Consider the following 21,626-nt stretch of genomic DNA (forward strand, 5'->3'; position numbering starts at 1 on the left):
GCATGTAGGTGGGAGGGTACAATTCTTCAAATGGGGTTTTTAGTTAAGTGAAATATTTCAGATTGCGTGAGGTGGGGGGGGGTGGTCTGTATTGTTTAGATGCTGTGGATTCACGGAATATTTATTACTGCCAAGTTGAGCAAGGAGGGCATTCTGCCTTCTGAGATTTATAGTTTTGGGGTGAAGGGGGGGGGGGAAGTTTTTAAAGAAACTGAAACTACACAAGCTTGTCACGGGATGTAGATGGAGCCTGTAGAGTGGCTGCTCTTCCATTATTCCATTCAAATTCATTTCACTACTGGCCTGTGGAGAGAGGAGACACCATCTCAGTAGTCTGGGCTGGATTCAAACCTAAGCCACAGAAGTGAAATATCAGTGTGAGTCGCACTATTCACCGCAGGATACATACATAATTACAAACACATCCTGCCTTTATATAGAAACAAAACAAGGCCTGGGGGGAAAAAAAAGATTTGCATTTATAGCACATCTCTCAAACATCTTCGAGCACTTCACGTTCAATTAATTAGTCTGAACAGCACTGACTATTGATATATAGAGAAACACAGCAGTCATTTTACATGCGGCAATGAGATGATTCACCAGTTACTCTGTTTTTGCTTGTGTTACTCGAGAGTGTTTCTGGTGTTGTTAATTGAGGATGGAATGCTGTCCAGAAGAACTTGCTGCTCTTCTTCAAATAGTGCCGTGGGATCGTTAACGTCCACCTGAACCAATGGAGCGGGAAGGCAGCTCCTATGGCTCAATGTCCCATCAGAAGGACAGCAGCCCTGGAATGTTAGGTCCTCAAGACCTGGAAATGGACTTAAACCCCAAACCTTCTCATCTAGAGACAAGGGTTATTCTAACTGAGCCAAGGTGACTGTTCCCTTCAAATGAGAGAGAAATGACATGGTCCAAGTATTCTGAAAATGATATTTATGCATCCTTCCAATTATAAATTGGTCCTTTATCAACTCTGAGACCTCTTAATTGGAGCCCGACTCCAGAGACTTGAGCACAAAGGAAGATGGTTGTGGTGGTTGGAGGTCAACCATCACAACCCCAGGACATCACTGCAGGAGTTCCTCAGGGCAGTGTCCTAGGCCCAACAATCTTCAGCTGCTTCGTCAATGACCGTCCCTCCATCATAAGGTCGGAAGTGGGGATGTTCACTGATGATTGCACAGTGTTCAGTGCCATTCGCAGATAATGAAGCAGTCCATGCCCGCATGCAGCAAGACCTGAACAACATTCAGGCTTGGGCTGACAAGTGGCAGGTAACATTCGCGCCACACAAGTGCCAGGTAATGACTATCCCCAACAAGCGAGCATCTAACCACCACTCCTTGACATTCAACGGCATTACCATCGCCGAATCCCACCCACCATCAATATCCTGGGGTCAGCATTGACCAGAAACTTATCTGGACCACCACATAAATACTGTGGCAACAAGAGCAGATCAGAGGATAGGTATTCTGTGGCGAGTGTCTCACCTCCTGACTCCCCAAAGCCTTTCCACCATCTATAAGGCACAAGTCAGGAGTATGATGGAATACTCTCCAGTTGCCTGGATGAGTGCAGCTCCAACAACACTCAAGAAGCTCGACACCATCCAAGACAAAGCAGCCTGCTTGATTGGCACCCCATCCACCACCTTAAACATTCACTCCCTCCACCACCGGCGTACCATGGCTGCAGTGTATACCATCTACAAGATGCACTGCAGCAACTCGCTAAGGCTTCTTCAACAGCCGCACCCAAACCCGCCACCTCTACCACCTAGAAGGACAAGGGCAGCAGGCCCATGGGAACACCACTACCTCCAAGTTCCCCTCCAAGTCACACACCATCCTGACTTGGAAATATATCGCCGTTCCTTCATCGTCACTGGGTCAAAATCCTGGAACTCCCTCCCTAACAGCACTGTGGGAGTACCTTCACCACATGGACTGCAGCGGTTCAAGGCGGCGGCTCACCACCACCTTCTCAAGGGCAATTAGGGATGGGCAATAAATGCTGGCCTTGCCAATGACGCCTACATCCCATGAACGAATAAAAAAAACACATAATCTCAGCTGACACTTCAGTACAGCACTGAGGGAGAGCTGCAATGTCTGAGGTGCCATCTTTCAGGTGAAACGTTAAACAGAGGCCACATCTGCCCTTTCAGGTGGGCGTAAAAGATCCCACGGCTCTATTTGAAGAAGAGCAGGGGAGTTCTTCCAGTGTCCTGACCAATATTTATCCCTCAACAAGACCTAAAACAGATGATCTGGGTCATTATCTCTTTGCTGTTGGTGCTACCTTGTTGTGTGGAGATTGGCTGCCCTGGTTCCTACATTACAACAGTGACTACACCTCAAAACTACTCTATTGGTTGTGAAACATTTTGGGCTGCCCTGGCATCGTGAAATACACCATATAAAGCAAGTTCTTTCTTTAACAACAAAAACATTCTTTATGTTATTATAATTATTGCTTGTAACACAGGTAGTTTATATTTTAGAACATTCAAGGCAATAGTCAGCAGACTGTGAAAGTAATAAATCGTGGCATTCTGAAAATTTTATAACCCTTTTATTATCTGTGGACAAGAACTCTAAGCTTTGAAAACACATCTGCACAGCAAATGAAAAGTTATCACTCTCTGATCTTTGGCTATTGACTCAGAATGTCTATCACTGTAATGCAAACTGCTGTAGAATTCCAACTTCTGAAAGTAAAGAGGTTTACAACATGAATTTAAGACAGACGCTGTCATGGTAATGCTGTGGGGAAGGGGGCTAGTCGTCCTTTTCCTTATTCAAAAATCATGAAATCTGCTGTCACAAATATTGTTATTTTAAAGTTGTAAATTTAAGAGTACAGGGTATTTTCTCTGTTAGGCATTTGTCAGTCACTGGCTTTTCCATTTAATTATTGGAAATGGTTCGCAGGATTCTCAGCTCTTGCCATTTCTCTCACCAGTGGTATGTTATATTGGCCCAGAAATTCGGGTCGGGGGCTTCCCGCGGGTGTAAGCCCCCGACCTGCACTTACCTAGCACACTGGCTGTTGAGCTGTGAGCCCCCGTGGAATTGCGATCCTGGGCCGCCTCCAACTGCCGGCGTGCAGTGCTTGCGTGTCCCAGGGGTGCAGTTAGTTTGATGCGTCCCCTGGGATCACTTGGGCTATGGAGAGCCAATGGTAGCAGGGAATGCTTCATTTATAAGTTTGACAGGAAGGGCTGTCAAACTTATAAATACTATAAGCCCCAAATCTTCAAATACATTTTTTAAAAATCACATTTTTTAAAATAAACTATAAATTACATGAAATAACTATTTCAAACAATAATTTAAATTTTTGAAAAAAAAATTATTTTCTAACGGGGCTAAAAATAAACTTACCTTTCTTTAAAGTATTTAAAAATAATAAACCTGTGGAAAAAATGTTTTAATTTTAATTAATTCACCACTTACCTTGTAAAAAGCAGGTCTTGCGACTGCTTTTTAAATGTCTAACTTCTGGAGACTTACCCTCCCGGGAAAACCTGCAAAAAAAACGTAAGTTCGATGCGCACGCGCAGCCTCTCCTGCGCACGCGTTCGACCTCTGAACACCTTCGTTCAGGGGAACGGAAGTGCCGGTTTCCCGCACATGCGCAGTGCATGCAGGAAACCAGCACTTCCATTGGGCCTACGGGTGAGTACCCCATGCGTACTCACCCGTGGAGACCTGAATTTCTGGGCCATTATGTTTTATGCTATGTTTTTGTATGTTATGCCATGTTGTTATACTATGCAATGCATGCTATGTACCAAGGACAAAACAAGGCCGTCAGGCCTTGCTGGTCCAATTTTAGAATTCTAGAACCTTGCAGCACAGAAAGAGGCCATTTGGCCCATCATGCTTGTGCTGACTCTTTGAAACATTGGCTATGCCTTTAATAACTTTAACTATCTGGATCAGATGTTCTCTAAGACTACATCTCTCCAGTGAATTACAAACCAAAGGCAATAAATGCATCTTCATCGCTCAATGATCTCAGGCCAGAGATCATCCTTGTTGTCTTTTCCTGGACCTCCCCTAGAGCCATAACATCTTTTCTGAAGTCGGAGACCAATACTGTAGCCAGTACTCCAAATCTGGTCTTACCAAAGCCTTATATAACCTTTTTATCATGGATCTAATTTTGTACAGAATAGACCAGGCACAACTGCCCCTCTATTTGCTTTGAATGCAGACTCCTACACTGTGCTCGAACCATTTTCCTTCCTTCTAGTTACCTTTAACGTTTCACCCACTCATTCTATATTCCATGCCCCTATCTCCACTCATCTTATTGAAAGCCACTTGCTGATCTTGGGCTCCATTTCTCAATCTCTCTCGATCCGTTTGCAATCTATTGCCCTCTTCTAACGTATTTCTGAATTTAGTTACTGCGCCCTCCTCTGGATTGTTAGTGTATACAATAAGCAAAAGGAGTGTAGCACCGAACCCTGGGGAATCTCACTAATGACAAGGTCCAATTGGAAAGCTGTGCCATTTAAGATCATCCTTTGTTCATGGTCCTTTAACCAATTTGTTATGGATCTTGATTTTCTGCCTTCACACCTAATTATTACACTCAATCCCTCATGAGGCACTTTGTCAAATGCTTTTGGAAATTCAAGCAGATGATGTTAACCGAGTCTGTTTGATCCACCATTCCAGATGCCTCTGCAAAAAACCGCATCAGGTTTCTGAAGCCGTGTTGGGTGTTCCCTGTGTGCACATTCTGGTGGTCACTTATAACATTATGAATAGACAAAATTGACGGGGAGGGAAAAGAAAGCTGGTCCATCAAACCTGCCCCACACACTGCCCCATACCTGGAGCATCATGACTAGACATGGACCAATTGTTTTCTGTAAAGATTTACCTTCTGCATGATGCAATCTCTGCTTCAGTCAAGAGCCGGCCTCTTGAAGGCGATGCAGAGAGTCAGCACCCACCTCACCAGCTAGCATCGCATTCCAAAGGTTCACTACTCTCCGGGAAAAGGAAAACTGCCCAACATCCAGTCTATTCCCACTCTTGCATAGTTTAAATGTTATGTCCCTTGGTCTTCACCATTCTGTTCAGCCGGAATAATTCCTCAATAGGCACGCTATCCAGCCCTCCAATTATTTTATAGACCTCTATCAGGTCGCCTCTAAATCTACGCTGCTCTAAAGTAAGGCCGATTTTAATATGATAAGGCAGGATCTGACCAAAATGGACTGGGGTCAGCTACTTGTGGGAAAATCCACATCAGAGCAGTGGGAGTCTTTCAGAAAGGAAATAGAGAGAGTACAACGCCAACATGTTCCCGTAAAGGTCAAGGGTGGGACCAACAAGCCCAGGGAACCCTGGATGTCAAGGGATATACAAGAATGGATTAGGGAAAAAAGGGAGGCTTTTGGCAGATACAAAGGACTAAAAACAGTGGAAGCCCTAGAGGTGTATAGAAAGTGCAGGGGGGTAATTAAAAAAAGAAATTAGGAGAGCGAAGAGGGGGCATGAAAAAACACTGGTGGGCAAAATAAAGGAAAATCCCAAGGTGTTTTATAAGTATATTAAGGGCAAGAGGATAACCAGGGAAAGAGTAGGGCCCATTAGGGACCAAAGTGGCAATCTGTGTGTAGAGCCGGAAGATGTAGGTGAGGTTTTCAATGAATATTTTGCATCTGTGTTCACTATGGAAAAGGGTGATGTAGGCATAGAAATCAGGCAGAGGGATTGTGATATACTTGAACAAATTAGTATTGAGAGGGAGGAGGTATTAGCGGTTTTAACGGGCTTAAAAGTAGATAAATTCCCAGGCCCTGATGGGATGTATCCCAGACTCCTGTGTGAGGCAAGGGAGGAGGTTGCAGGGGCTCTGATACAAATTTTCAGAACCTCTCTGGCCACAGGGGAGGTGCCAGAGGACTGGAGAACAGCTAACATAGTACCATTGTTCAAGAAGGGTAGTAGGGATAAACCAGGGAATTACAGGCCAGTGAGACTAACATCAGTGGTAGGGAAATTATTGGAAAAAATTCTGAGGGACAGAATTAGTCTCCACTTGGAGAGGCAGGGATTAACCAGGAATAGTCAGCATGGCTTTGTCAGGGGGAGATCATGTCTAACCAATTTGATTGAATTTTTCGAGGGGATGACTAGGTGTGTGGATGAGGGTAGTGCAGTTGATGGAGTCTACATGGCCTTCAGTAAGGCTTTTGACAAAGTCCCACATGGGAGACTGGTCAAGTAGGTAAGAGCCCATGGGATCCAGGGCAATTTGGCACATTGGATCAAAATTGGCTTAGTGGCAGGAGGCAGAGGGTGATGGTCGAAGGTTATTTTTGTGACTGGAAGCCTGTGTCCAGTGATGTACCGCAGGGATCGGTGCTGGGTCCTTTGCTGTTTGTAGTGTACATTAATGATTTAGATATGAATGTAGGAGGTATGATCAGTCAGTTCGCAGATAACACGAAAATTGATGGAGTGGTAAATAGCGAGGAGGGAAGCCTCAGGCTACAGGACGATATAGACGGGATGGTTAGAAGGGCAGAACAGTGGCAAATGGAATTTAACCCTGAAAAGTGTGAGGTGATGCATTTTGGTAGGACAAACAATGCAAGGGAATACACAATGAATGGTAGGATCCTAGGAAGGACAGAGGATCAGAGGGACCTTGGTGTGCATGTACATAGATCCCTGAAGGCAGCAAAACAGGTAGATAAGGTGGTTAAAAAGGCATATGGGATACTTGCCTTCATTAGTCAAGGCATAGAATATAAGAGCAGGGAGGTTATGATGGAGCTGTACAAAATGCTAGTTAGGCCACAGCTGGAATACTGTGTGCAGTTCTGGTCGCCACACTATAGGAAGGATGTGATTGCATTGGAGAGAGTGCAGAGGAGATTCACCAGGATGTTACCTGGGCTGGAGCGCTTCAGCTATGAAGAGAGGCTGGACAGGCTAGGGTTGTTTTCTTTAGAGCAGAGAAGGCTGAGGGGGGACCTGATTGAGGTGTACATAATTATGAGGGGCATAGATAGGGTAGATAGAAAGGAACTTTTCGCCTTAGCAGAGGGGTCAATAACCAGGGGGCATAGTTTCAAGGTAAGGTGCAGGAGGTTTAATGGGGATTTGAGGGAAAACTTTTTCACCCAGAGGGTGGTTGGAATCTGGAACTCACTGTCTGAAAGGATGGTAGAGGCAGGAACCCTCACAACATTCAAGAAGCATTTAGATGAGCACTTGAAACGCCATAGCATACAAGGCTACGGACCAAGTGCTGGAAAATGGGATTAGAATAGATGGGGTTTGATGGCCGGCGTGGACACGATGGGCCGAAGGGCCTCTTTCTGTGCTGTATAACTCTATGAAATAGGCCAACGTCCTTAAGCCTATCTAAGTTGCTGAGCTTCTTTAAGCTAGGAATTATTCTTGTAGCTCTCCTCTGGACACTTTCCAAGGCCACTATGTCACCCACCATGTGCTACAATTGCTACTGATCATTGTTATTAACTTTCCCACTATAGAGTTTAGACTCACTGGTCCATAGCTTCCAGGATTTGACTGTAATCCGTTTTTAAATAAGGGCACCACATATGCTTTTCTCCAATCATCTGGCATTAACCAAAAGAACCATCGAAAGTATTCACCGGGGCATCACGCACAACCTCTGCCATTTCTATCATTACCCGAGGATAAATTAAATCTGGCTCTGCTGCTCTTTCTGCCTTGAACCCTTTCAATTTACTGAACGCCATTCCCCTCGAGAACTGCAACTGCCTTTCTGGGTTTTTCTCTTATCTGTTATGCAAAGGGCAGATCCAACCCTCTCGCAGTTAAAAACATACAGAATATCTGTTCAACTCTACTGCCATGCCTTTGTCATCATGTATAATCCCCCGTCCAAGTCATCCAGCAATGGCCCTATTTGTTCCTTAACTGATCTTTGACTCCTAACAGAAGTACAAAATGCTTGCCCATGGTTTGGACCACTCCTCTCTCTCTCTCATCAGTTAAGATTGCCTAATATTCTTTTTTTTTGTTAATGCTAACTGATTTTACCCTTTCCCTACCTGAAAGACTATTACACTCCTTTTATAAATAAATCTTAATAAAGTACATCACAAGTGTTAGTTAATGAAATAATTCCCCACTTGGCCATTGTGGGTTTCTCTCAATATATACTCTTCCTTTTCATAGGGAAATATAGATGGCTACATTTCCTTTCTGGACCCTTTCATAAGCATCCCCTTTTGTTTGTGTGTTGCAGTCCTCTGCACAAAAGGTCACTCTCCCACTTAACCGCTGCTAAGTTGCTTTTCACCTCTGTAAACTGGGTTAGTTTTAAAATGAGACACCAGCACACTATTACCCCTAAACTCGCCACTACCCTATATTTGAAATTAATCCTAGACTGGTCTGAATCTGAAAGGTCTGCTCACCTCTAAGCTATCTATCATGGGGTTCACTATGGGACCCTAAATCCCGCTGTTTTGGGGCTCACCTGAGTAAATTTATTTCTATGCTGATCAAAGGAATATGAAACAGGGAGGCAGGCACAGATGGTGTTTGGAGATTGTACTTGTTCTAATTCTTGGAATTAAAAGCGTAATTTTGTTTAATAATAGAAACATAGAAGATAGGAGCAGGAGTAGGCCATTCGGCCCTTTGGAGCCCGCTCCGCCATTCAATGAGATCATGGCTGATCATCCAAATTCAGTACCCTGTCCCTGCCTTCTCCCCATATCCCTTGATCCCTTTAGCCTTAAGAAATATATCCAACTCTTTCTTGAATATATTTAATGAACTGGCCTCCACCGCCCTCTGCGGCAGAGAATTCCACAGGTTCACCACTCTCTGGGTGAAGAAATTCCTCCTCATTTCAGTCCTAAATGGCTTACCCCTTATCCTTAGACTATGATCCCTGGTTCTGGACTCCCCCGGCCATCAGAAACATCCTTCCTGCATCTAGTCTGTCCAGGCCTGACAGAATTTTATAGGTTTCGATGAGATCCCCTCTCAATCTTCTAAACTCCAGTGAGTATATGCCCAATCGACACAATCTCTCCTCATACGTCATTCCTGCCATCCCAGGTATCAGCCTGGTGAATCTTCGCTGCACTCCCTCCTTGGCAAGAACATCCTCCCTCAGATAAGGCGACCAAAACTGCACACAATACTCAAGGTGTGGTCTCACCAAGGCCCTGTACAACTGTAGCAAGACATCCTTGTTCCTGTACTCGAACCCTCTTGCTACGAAGGCCAACATACCATTTGCCTTCTTAACCGCCTGCTGCACCTGCATGCTTACCTTCAGCGACTGGTGCACAAGAACACCCAGGTCTCTTTGCACTTCCCCTTCTCCCAATCTATTGCCAGTCAAATAATAATCTGCCTTCCTGTTTTTGCCACCAAAGTGGATAACCTCACATTTATCCACATTATAGTGCATTTGCCATGTTTCTGCCCAATCACCCAACCTGTCCAAATCGTACTGGAGTTTCACGACATCCTCCTCACAGCATACCCTCCCACCCAGCTTTGTGTCATCTGCAAATTTGGAGATATTACATTCAATTCCCTCGTCCAGATCATTAATATATATTGTGAACAGCTGGGGTCCTAGGACCGATCCTTGCGGTATCCCACTAGTCACTGCCTGCCACTCGGAAAACGACCCATTTATTCCAACTCTTTGCTTTCTGTCCGCCAACCAGTTCTCTATCCAAGTCAATACCTTGCCCCCAATCCCATGTGCCTTAATTTTGCACGCTAATCTCTTATGTGGGACCTTATCGAAAGCCTTCTGAAAGTCCAAATACACCACATCCACTGGCTCTCCCTTATCTATTTTACCAGTTACATCCTCAAAAAATACCAGTAGATTAGTCAAGCATGATTTACCTTTTGTAAATCCATGTTGACTTTGTCCGATCCTGTCACTGCTTTCCAAGTGCTCTGCTATTACATCTTTTATAATTGACTCCAGCATTTTCCCCACTACCGATGTCAGGCTTACCAGTCTATAATTCCCCACTTTTTCTCTACCACCTTTTTTGAATAGTGGGGTAACATTAGCTACCCTGCAATCCATGGGTACTGTTCCAGAGTCTATCGAGTTCTGGAAGATGACCAGCAATGCATCTACTATTTCTAGGGCCACTTCCTTAAGTACCCTGGGATGTAGATTATCAGGCCTTGGGGATTTATCGGCCTTCAGTCCATCAATTTTCCTAACACCATTTCCCTACAAATACTGATTTATTTCAGTTCCACCCTTTCATCAGACCCTATGTTCCCCGGCATCTCTGGGAGGTTATTTGTGTCCTCCTTTGTGAAGACAGAACCAAAATATGTATTTAGTTGGTCTGCCATTTCTTTGTTCCCCATTATAAATTCCCCTGCTTCTGACTGCAAGAGACCTACGCTTGACTTCACCAATCTTTTTCTCTTCACATATCTATAAAAGCTTTTACAGTCAGTTTTTATGTTCCCTGAAAGCTTACTCTCATATTCTATTTTCCCTTTCTAAATTAATCCCTTTGTCCTCCTTTGTTGAATCCTAAACTGCTCCCAATCCTCAGGATTATTGCTTTTTCTGGCCAATTTATATGTCCTCTCCTTGGATCTTATGCTATCCCTAATTTCCCTTGTTAGCCACGGTTGAGTCACCTTTTTTGTTTTATTTTTATGCTAAACTGGGATGAACAAATTCTATAGCTCATCCATTTGGTCTTTGAATGTTTGCCATTGCCTATCCACCGTCAACCCTTTGAGTGCCATTCCCCAATCAATCCTACCCAACTCGCTCCTCAGACCATCGTAGTTGCCTTTATTTAAATTGAGGACCCTAGTCTCTGAGTCAACTACTTCATTCTCCATCTTAATGAAGAATTCGATCATATTATAATCGCTCCGACCCAAGGGGCCTCGTACAACAAGATTGCTAATTAATCCTTTCTCGTTACATAATACCCAGTCTAAGATGGCCTGATCTCTGGTTGGTTCCTCGACATATTGGTCCAGGAAACCATCCCGTAAACACTCCAGGAATTCCTCCTCCACAGTATTGTTACTAATTTGGTTAGCCCAATCTACATGTAGATTAAAGTCACCCATGATGACTGCTGTGCCCTTATTGCACACTTCTTTGATTTCCCTTTTAATGCCATCGCCAACCTCCGCCTGACTGTTTGGAGGTCTATATACCACTCCCACTAATGTTTTTTTCCCCTTAGTATTTCTCAATTCTACCCATACAGATTCCACATCATCAGAGCTAATATTCTTCATTACAATTGGGTTAATCCCTTATTTAACCAGTAATGCCTCCCCACCTCCCTTTCCTTTTTGCCTATCTTTCCTGAATATCGAATACCCCTGGATGTTGAGTTCCCAGTCTTGGCCATCCTTGAGCCACGTTTCCGTAATCCCAACCAAATCATATTCGTTTACCTCTATTTGCACAGCCAATTAATCCACCTTATTACAAATGCTCCTCGCATTAAGACACAAAGGCCTAGAAATTCAGTTGCTTGCGCCACCAGTTTGCGCCCAAAGAGGCCACTCAGAGGCTTTAGCGCCACTGGCCACAACCACCGCGATATTTAGCGGGGCGCTAATGGCGGCGTTAGCCTGTAGCGCTGCGCCGCCACCGATCACGTCATCGGTGTGCGCAGCGCCCCGCTACCGCCCCGAACGCCATATTAGGTCGCGCCCGCCTCTTCCGCGCTGGCCGCAAATAGCGACCGGTACACAGGGGCCAACCTGTGGCAGTAGTGGCGCTAGTTAAGGTGGAGGTGCGGCCGGCCACTTTTTCGGCGGCCGCCTGCCCGCACCTCCGTCCCCGGCCTCCTACACCACCCCCCCCCCGCGGCATTGCCGGCTGTTTCCCGAGAGCCTGGCACTTCTCCTTGGTGCCGGGCTCATTTGCCGGCACTCGCGAGCGGGGATCGCGCTGTTGCAGGCACCTCCCCCTTAACAGTGGGAGGAAGGCCTGCAGTACCGCAGCGTGCCGTGCCGCAGCGGGTGGCACTGCGGCAGTTTGCGCGCCGATATTCAGTTTCAGCGCCCCAAGCGGGGCGCGGGAAGCCTCGTTTAGCGGCCCGCTTCCATTTGGGGTGCAGAAACTGAATATCCCGATGGTGCAAGTGGCTCCGCACGCAGCGGTAATTTCGGCGCCCAGGCGAGCTTGGCGCCCCAAACTGAATTTTTGGCCCAAAGCCTTCAGGCTTGTTTTTTTAACGCTCTTAGACCTATTAGAATTATTATTTAATGTGGCCACGTTTGATTTAAACCGTTGATTTCTCTGACTGCCACTTTTGTTTTTCTCCTTCCTATCTTTTGCTTTTATCCTTGTTTCCCTTTCCTCTGTCTCCCTGCTCAGGTTCCCAACCCCCTGCCATTTTAGTTTAAACCCTCCCCCACAGCACTAGCAAACACTCCCAGCCGAAGGAGTATGAAAATAGCATTTGATAATAATGATAAATGATATTGGGCTTGAAATTCTCTGTGGGTGCTATTGGTCTCCCGTAATAATTCTGGGGGGAGAATGGTGGACTCCCCAAAAAACACTGAGGAGACCCAGCATAACCTGGGTCTCCACTGTTTTTTTGGAGTTACATAGGAGCAGTAATAAGCCATTCAGCCCCTCGAGTCTGTTCAGCCATTTAATTAGATCATGGCTGATCTGCACCTTAACTCCATCTACCTGCCTTGGTTCCAAATCGCTTAATAGTCTTGCCTAACAAAAATCTATCAATCTCAATTTTGACCTTTTCAGTTGACCGAGCCTCAACAGTTTTTTGGGGGAGATTTTCAGATTTCCACTATCCTTTGTGTGAAGTGCTCCCTGACATCACCTGAACAGCCTCGCTCTAATTTTAAAGTAAAGGCCCTTTGTTCTGGGCTCTCCCATCAGAGGAAAGTTTCCCTCTATCTACCTTATCAGTACTTTTAATCATCTTCAACACCACTGATCTACTGCCAGAGTGGGAGGATCTGCACACGATTTCAGGGCCCTTTATCTTCTTCAAATAGATAAAACAATGTATAAAGTATGATGGTTCTGAGGAAGTAAATTTCAGTGACCACCTATACTGTTGATGAGGTACTTAGGATTGTTGCAAGATCAAATATTTTGTGTTGCTGATCTAAGATAAGATGGCACATTGCCACCCTGTTCTTCCCTTTGAGATACCTTGCCTGGCAGTATGTGAGTGAAATTACTGCATATCTGCATCTGGGTATTTGCCTGCAAATCTTCTCCCTAGTAGCATATGCCCCTTTGAACTTGCCTCTCTCGTTCCTCTTCCAACCTAGTTGCACCACATGCTCTCCCTAGTACCATGGAACCATAGAAGAGCACAGGAAGTGGCCAGTTGGCCCATTGTCTCTGTGCTGGCTCTGTGCGAGAGCAATCCAAAACAAATCCCACTGCCCTGTGCTCTCCCCATAGTCTATTAACTACCCCTGCTTCAAATATTTATCCAATTTCCCTTATAAAATGTATTGGTCTCTGCCTGAACCACTCCAAGGCAAAGCATCCCATGCTTCAACAGCCTTCTGTGCCAGCTGTGGCTCAGTGGGTAGCACACTCACCTCTGAGTCAAAAGGTTGTGGGTTCAAGTCCCACGCCAGGGACTTGAGCACATAAAGCTAGGTTGACACTCCAGTGCAGTGCTGAGGGAGCGCTGCACTGTTGGAGATGCCATCTTTTGGATGAGATGTTAAACCAAGGCCCCGTCTGCTCTTTCAGGTGGATGTAAAAGATTTCATGGCACTATTTCAAAGAAGAGTAGGGGGAGTTATCCCTGGTGTCCTGGCCAATATTTATCCCTCAACCAACATAACAAAAAACAGATTATCTGGTCATTATCACATTGCTGTTTGTGGGAGCTTGCTGTGTGCAAATTGGCTGCCACATTTCCCACAACACAACAGCGACTTCACTCCAAAAGAACTTCATTGACTGTAAAGCGCTTTGAGACATCCGGTAGTCATGAAAGGCGCTATACAAATGTAAGTCTTTCTTTCTATGTAAATAAATTTCTCCTAGCCTCTTTCCCCAGTCCCTTAGTGACAATTCTGAATTGATGACTCCCCACCACTCTATCAAAACTCTTCATAATTTTAAAACCCTCTATTAAATCTCCTCTTAGCCTTCTCTGCTCCAGTGGAAATAGTCCCAGTATCTCAAGTCTTTCTTCATAACCATAGATTCCCATCCTTGGCATCATCCTGGTGAGTCTACACTGTACACTATGGCTTTATTGTCCTTTCTATACTGGGGCTCCAAAATTGCACACATTGCTCCAAGTGTGACCTAACCAATGTTTTATACAAATTTCTTTGTTACTCTATTTGATCCTATTTATAAAAGCCCAAATACTGTTGGTCTTTTCTTTAGCTTTATCTACCTGCACTCTTCTAATTCTGTCTCCTTGAGCATCCCTGATTATAATCACTCAACCATTGGTGGCCGTGCCTTCGGTTGCCTAGGCCCTAAGCTCTGGAATTCCCAGCCTAAACCTTTCCGCCTCTCTACCTCTCTTTCCTCCTTTAAGATGCTCTTTAATACCTACCTCTTTGACCAAGCTTTTGGTCATCTGCCCTAATTTCTCCTTATGTGGCTCAGTGTCAAATTTTTTGTCTTATAATACTCCGGTGAAGCACCTTGGGACGTTTTACTATGTTAAAGGTGTTATATAAATCCAAGTTGTTGTTGTTGCAGACAGACTTTCAGGTAATTGTGTATTTGAACCCCTAAGTCTCTCTATTCATCCACACTCTTCACTGTCTTTCCATTGCGTGTATACTCCCATTCCTTGGTTTCCTCCCAAATTGTATTACCTCAGACTTATTCACATTAAATTGTATCTGCCACCTGTCTGCCCAGTTTGCTTATCTGTCTATTTCCTCCTGAGGTCTTTCACAGTCCTCCTCACTGATTACCAATCCTCCTACTTTTGTGTCATCAGCAAATTTCTTAATCTGAAAATGTCAGAGAGGATTGTTGCAACGCACAGGGTTCCCAGGTTTGCAGATTCTGAAATGGAAGTGTTGCTGCGGCAGCTTAGAGACAAGGGGAGTTGGGGGGGAGGGAGCACTGTTTGTGACAAAGAGAGACAGAGGGCCTTGAGGAGACAAGCTCAGGGCTAATGAAGAAAGATGGCAAAGGCAGTCAATGCGAGCTCAGTGACCCAATGCTCTGCAATGCAAGATGAAGTTTGATGAGTTTTCCAAGTCATGCAAGGTAAGAGTCAACCATATCTTCAAAAATGCACTGTACTAAAAATGTATTCCACTTGCAATGACCTCCCATTCATACTATTTTGTGAGTGGTGCAACTGCTTCCCATCAACACCCAAGAGGTAGCAGTACCCATCACTAGTCTTTGACTAAGTGTTCCTTCACTCATATTTGTAAGTGCTAATCCAGACCCTGTAAATACAGTTTGTTAGTCATGGCAGATGCACCATGGCCTACAGATAGGGTTGCTGGCATCTTTGTGGACAAAGCCAATCGGACTAAACTGGTTATTGATCACCCAGGCATGCCTGCTTTCATATAGTGCCAGGAAGCATCCAACATCACTGATAGTCAGGCATTCATACGTTGTACAAATACAAAAAGAAAATACTGCGAATGCAGGAAATCTGAAATAAAAGCAGAAAATGCTGGAGAAACTCAGCAGGTCAGGCAGCAACTGTGAAGAGAGAAACAGAGTTAACGTTTCAGGTCGATGACCTTTCTGACGGTCACTTGGATGAGATATCAACAGGCTGTATGTAGAATCAAACACCAGCGTGAAAGTAAAATTAAAACACTTGCACTTAGAATGCTCGTCAGACCCTCAGGGGCTTCACAACCAGTGGATTACTTTTGAAGTCCAGTCATTGTTGTTTTGTCGATAAATGCCACATTGCATTTTGTGCAGAGCAAGGTCCCACTAATAACAAATGAGTGAATGACCGGATAATATATTCTTGGCGGTGTTGGCCAAGAGAGTAATATTGGACAGGAATTGGACCTTCTTTAATTAGTGCCTCAAGCAAGCAGATATGGGCTTTGGTTTAATGCCTCATCCAAAAAATGGCACCTCCAAAAGCACAGCACTGCCTCAGTACTGCACTGGAGGGTCAGTCTAGATCTATGGGGCTTGAACCCACCAACCTCTGCCTCGAAGAGTGCTACCAACTGAGCCAAGTTGACACTGAGTGAGCACCTTCAGGAGAGCAAAGCAAGACAATTGGGGGAAAAGACGCAGTGATATGCCCAGATAGAGTGCACTCCTCTTGAAATTTTGGAACGTAGACTGTTAACAATCCAGCTGTAGTATTTTTTAATATAAAATAGCCAGGTTCATTAGCGAGCAAACATGCAATAGAATGAAAATCATATCCTGGGACAAGTGAACCCACAGCAACAGGTGTGAGAAATTGGATCTACATATCTGAACCAATCGGAAACGTAGGAAACAGTGAGGCGGATAGTAACAAACTTCAGGAAGACGTAGTCTGACTGGTGAAATGGGCAGACACGTGGCAGATGAAATTTAACACAGAGAAGTGTGAAGTGATATATTTTGGTAGGGAGAATGAGGAGAGGCAACATGAACTAAATGGTACAATTTTAAAGGGGGTGCAGGAACCGAGAGACCTGAGAGTGTATGTACACAAATCTTTGAAGGTGGCAGGATAAGTTGAGAAAACTGTTAACAAAAGCATATGGGTTCCTTGGCTTTATTAATAGAGGCATAGAGTACAAAAGCAAGGAACACTGGTTAGACATCAGCTGGAGAATGGTGTTCAATTCTGGGCACCACACTTTAGGTAGGAGGTCAAGGCCTTGGAGGAGGTTACTGAGGAGATTTACTAGAATGGTACCAGGGATGAAAAACTTCAGTTGTGGAGAGACTGGAGAAACTGCGGATGTTCTCCTTAGAACTGAGAAGGCTAAGGGGAGATTTGATAGAGGTGTTCAAAATCATGAAGGGTTTTGATAGAGTAAATAAAGAGAAACTGTTTCCAGCGGCAGAAGGGTCGGTCACCAGAGGCCACAGATTTAAGGTGATTGGCAAAAGAACCAGAGGCGACATGAGGAAACATTTTTTTTTTTTTTTTTTTGCACAGCGAGTTGTTGTGATCTGCAAAGCATTGTCTGAAAGGGTGGTGGAAGTTGATTCAATTGTACTGTAACAGTGAAAAGAGAATTGGATAAATACTAAAAGGGAAAAAAATTGCAGGGCTGTGGGGAAAAGAGCAGGGGGTGGGATTAATTGGATAGCTCTACCAAAGAGCCGGCACAGGCACAACGGACCAAACGGCCTCCTTCAATGCTGCATCATTCTATGATTCCATATATTCAGAATCAAAAAGAATTCAGCTGCCTGGCTGAATCTAAGCAGGAGCAGTTCCGTTGCTAGGTTACAGGAGATACTTGATTTGGAAGCAATAAAAATAAAACAGTCTTGGATTCCTCAAAAAACAGCTTGGTGTGTGAACAACACTCTGACCAAGGTCTAGTACATCAACACATTAGCTTTCCAGGATGCTGAGAATGCACAGAGACAGTAAATTAGGCCCTTGCGGATAATTACTAGCCATTAATTAGCACATAAAACAAGGTGTTTTCCACAGGAGAGTCTGACTAGAGAATTGGGCTTGTTTTAAAAAAAAAAGTCCACTTAACTGATCTGCCCTTGAGTGACGTAGACCGGTGATATTCTGAATTCAGATTCTCAAACTGCCATGGTGCGATTTGAGCTCTCATTCTTTGGATTATTAGTCCTAGCCTCTGATTTACTAGCCCAGTAACATAATACGGGTACATTTCTGTGCCAGTTGCCATGGTTATTGGGGAACAAAAAGAGCGCTCGTGAAAAAATATAAACAAAATTTAAAATTACCCATCCGTGGGGCATTACAACTTGATATTTTCTGGGTCTAACTGAATCTTTTCATTCCAACTGGGATGTCAAATGAGGCGTGTTGTACAGGTCTAAACAATAAACCCAAAAGTCACTGCATTTTGGTAAGAAATACCCCATTTCTAAATTTACATATTTTTCTGCTGTTCAAGGTGCTGAAAAAGACACTTACACTTTTCACACCCGATGTCCACATCCAGGTTAGATGCAGGCAAACCAGCTTCAGGGAGGAATTCCCTCTACTCTAACCCAACAGTGTGCCTTTATCCAGCCCTTAGAGTAACACCATGTACTGCAGAATATTTCTGTATTCCACACCATCCGTCCTTGTGCCCTTTCTCAGCGGCCCGGAATTTGCCGACAGCGCGAAGTGACAGTGCTCACTGCTGACCTCGAAGAAAGCTTCCCACAGAGATCTCGCAATCTCTGTGGTGTGAATTTCACCTCTCCCGACGTTAGTTTTATTCTGGCGCCAAATCAAGTGAATCTCCAGCATCCAGCAACAGTGATGTCATCAAGCAGGCTAAGCAGCCAATCACATTGAAGAATTCTCACAGACAACAAACCAGGAAGTAAAATGCACTATTTTTATAAATTTTAGAGAGCGCGAAATTAAGATTGGGACATGGGATTAAGGTAGAAGCTGAAATATCATAAACAAACTTTTTTTTTTAATTGTAATATTAAAAACTATGGAATTATCATATTAATGGGAAAATTTGACATTCCACAAACATAAAATTAATTTTTCAGGGCCAGAATGGTTGGTTATTCAGCAGTCAATACGTCATTAAAAACCCAGTTACACCTCTTTCAACAAGGCTTAACTTTTTCAGGGGGTTTTAACAGAGGTATAGAATTGAAAAGTAGGGAAGTTATGCTAAACCTGTATCGAACGTTGGTTAGAACACACTTAAGAGCACTGCGTACAGTTCTGGTCGCCATATTATAAAAAGGAAATAGGGGCACTGGAGAGGGTGCAGAGAAGATTTAAAAGGATAATATCAGAAATGCAAATAGTATAAATGCATTTAAGGGGAGGCTAGACAAGCATATGAGGGAGCAGGGAATAGAGGGTTATGCTGATAAATTTAGATGAGGAAAGACGGGAGGAGGCTCATGTGGGGCATAAACGCCGGTATGGACTGGTTGGGCCAATGGCCTGTTACTGTGCCGTATATCCTATGGCCTGTTTTTGTGCCGTATATCCTATGGCCTGTTACTGTGCCGTATACCCTGTGGCCTGTTTTTGTGCCGCATATCCTATGGCCTGTTTCTGTGCCGTATATCCTATGGCCTGTTACTGTGCCGTATATCCTATGGCCTGTTACTGTGCTGTATATCCTATGGCCTGTTTCTGTGCCGTATATCCTATGGCCTGTTTCTGTGCCGTATATCCTATGGCCTGTTACTGTGCCGTATATCCTATGGCCTGTTTCTGTGCTGTATATCCTATGGCCTGTTTTTGTGCCGTATATCCTATGGCCTGTTTTTGTGCCGTATATCCTATGGCCTGTTACTGTGCCGTATATCCTATGGCCTGTTTTTGTGCCGTATATCCTATGGCCTGTTACTGTGCCGTATATCCTATGGCCTGTTTTTGTGCCGTATATCCTATGGCCTGTTTTTGTGCCGTATATCCTATGGCCTGTTACTGTGCCGTATACCCTGTGGCCTGTTTTTGTGCCGCATATCCTATGGCCTGTTTCTGTGCTGTATATCCTATGGCCTGTTTCTGTGCTGTATATCCTATGGCCTGTTTCTGTGCCGTATATCCTATGGCCTGTTACTGTGCCGTATATCCTGTGGCCTGTTTCTGTGCCGTATATCCTATGGCCTGTTACTGTGCCGTATATCCTGTGGCCTGTTTTTGTGCCGCATATCCTATGGCCTGTTTCTGTGCCGTATATCCTGTGGCCTGTTTCTGTGCCGTATATCCTATGGCCTGTTACTGTGCTGTATATCCTATGGCCTGTTTCTGTGCTGTATATCCAATGGCCTGTTACTGTGCCGCATATCCTATGGCCTGTTACTGTGCCATATATCCTATGGCCTGTTACTGTGCCAGATATCCTATGGCCTGTTACTGTGCCAGATATCCTATGGCCTGTTACTGTGCCAGATATCCTATGGCCTGTTATTGTGCCGTATATCCTATGGCCTGTTTCTGTGCTGTATATCCTATGGCCTGTTTCTGTGCCGCATATCCTATGGCCTGTTACTGTGCCATATATCCTATGGCCTGTTACTGTGCCGTATATCCTATGGCCTGTTACTGTGCCGTATATCCTATGGCCTGTTACTGTGCTGTATATCCTATGGCCTGTTATTGTGCCGTATATCCTATGGCCTGTTACTGTGCTGTATATCCTATGGCCTGTTACTGTGCCAGATATCCTATGGCCTGTTTCTGTGCTGTATATCCTATGGCCTGTTACTGTGCCAGATATCCTATGGCCTGTTATTGTGCCGTATATCCTATGGCCTGTTTCTGTGCTGTATATCCTATGGCCTGTTTCTGTGCCGCATATCCTATGGCCTGTTACTGTGCCATATATCCTATGGCCTGTTACTGTGCCGTATATCCTATGGCCCGTTACTGTGCCAGATATCCTATGGCCTGTTACTGTGCTGTATATCCTATGGCCTGTTATTGTGCCGTATATCCTATGGCCTGTTACTGTGCTGTATATCCTATGGCCTGTTACTGTGCTGTATATCCTATGGCCTGTTTCTGTGCCGTATATCCTATGGCCTGTTACTGTGCTGTATATCCTATGGCCTGTTTCTGTGCCGTATATCCTATGGCCTGTTACTGTGCTGTATATCCTATGGCCTGTTTCTGTGCCGTATATCCTATGGCCTGTTACTGTGCCAGATATCCTATGGCCTGTTACTGTGCCAGATATCCTATGGCCTGTTATTGTGCCGTATATCCTATGGCCTGTTTCTGTGCTGTATATCCTATGGCCTGTTTCTGTGCCGTATATCCTATGGCCTGTTACTGTGCCAGATATCCTATGGCCTGTTACTGTGCCAGATATCCTATGGCCTGTTTCTGTGCTGTATATCCTATGGCCTGTTACTGTGCCAGATATCCTATGGCCTGTTTCTGTGCTGTATATCCTATGGCCTGTTACTGTGCCGTATATCCTATGGCCTGTTACTGTGCCAGATATCCTATGGCCTGTTATTGTGCCAGATATCCTATGGCCTGTTTTTGTGCTGTATATCCTATAGCCTGTTTCTGTGCTGTATATCCTATGGCCTGTTACTGTGCCAGATATCCTATGGCCTGTTACTGTGCCAGATATCCTATGGCCTGTTATTGTGCCGTATATCCTATGGCCTGTTTCTGTGCTGTATATCCTATGGCCTGTTACTGTGCCAGATATCCTATGGCCTGTTTCTGTGCTGTATATCCTATGGCCTGTTACTGTGCCGTATATCCTATGGCCTGTTACTGTGCCAGATATCCTATGGCCTGTTATTGTGCCAGATATCCTATGGCCTGTTTTTGTGCTGTATATCCTATGGCCTGTTTCTGTGCTGTATATCCTATGGCCTGTTACTGTGCCAGATATCCTATGGCCTGTTACTGTGCCAGATATCCTATGGCCTGTTATTGTGCCAGATATCCTATGGCCTGTTTTTGTGCTGTATATCCTATGGCCTGTTTCTGT

Source organism: Somniosus microcephalus, chromosome 2 (assembly GCF_052327205.1).
Source record: "Somniosus microcephalus isolate GS21.2 chromosome 2, FLI_Smic_1.0, whole genome shotgun sequence".
Lineage (NCBI taxonomy): Eukaryota > Metazoa > Chordata > Chondrichthyes > Squaliformes > Somniosidae > Somniosus > Somniosus microcephalus.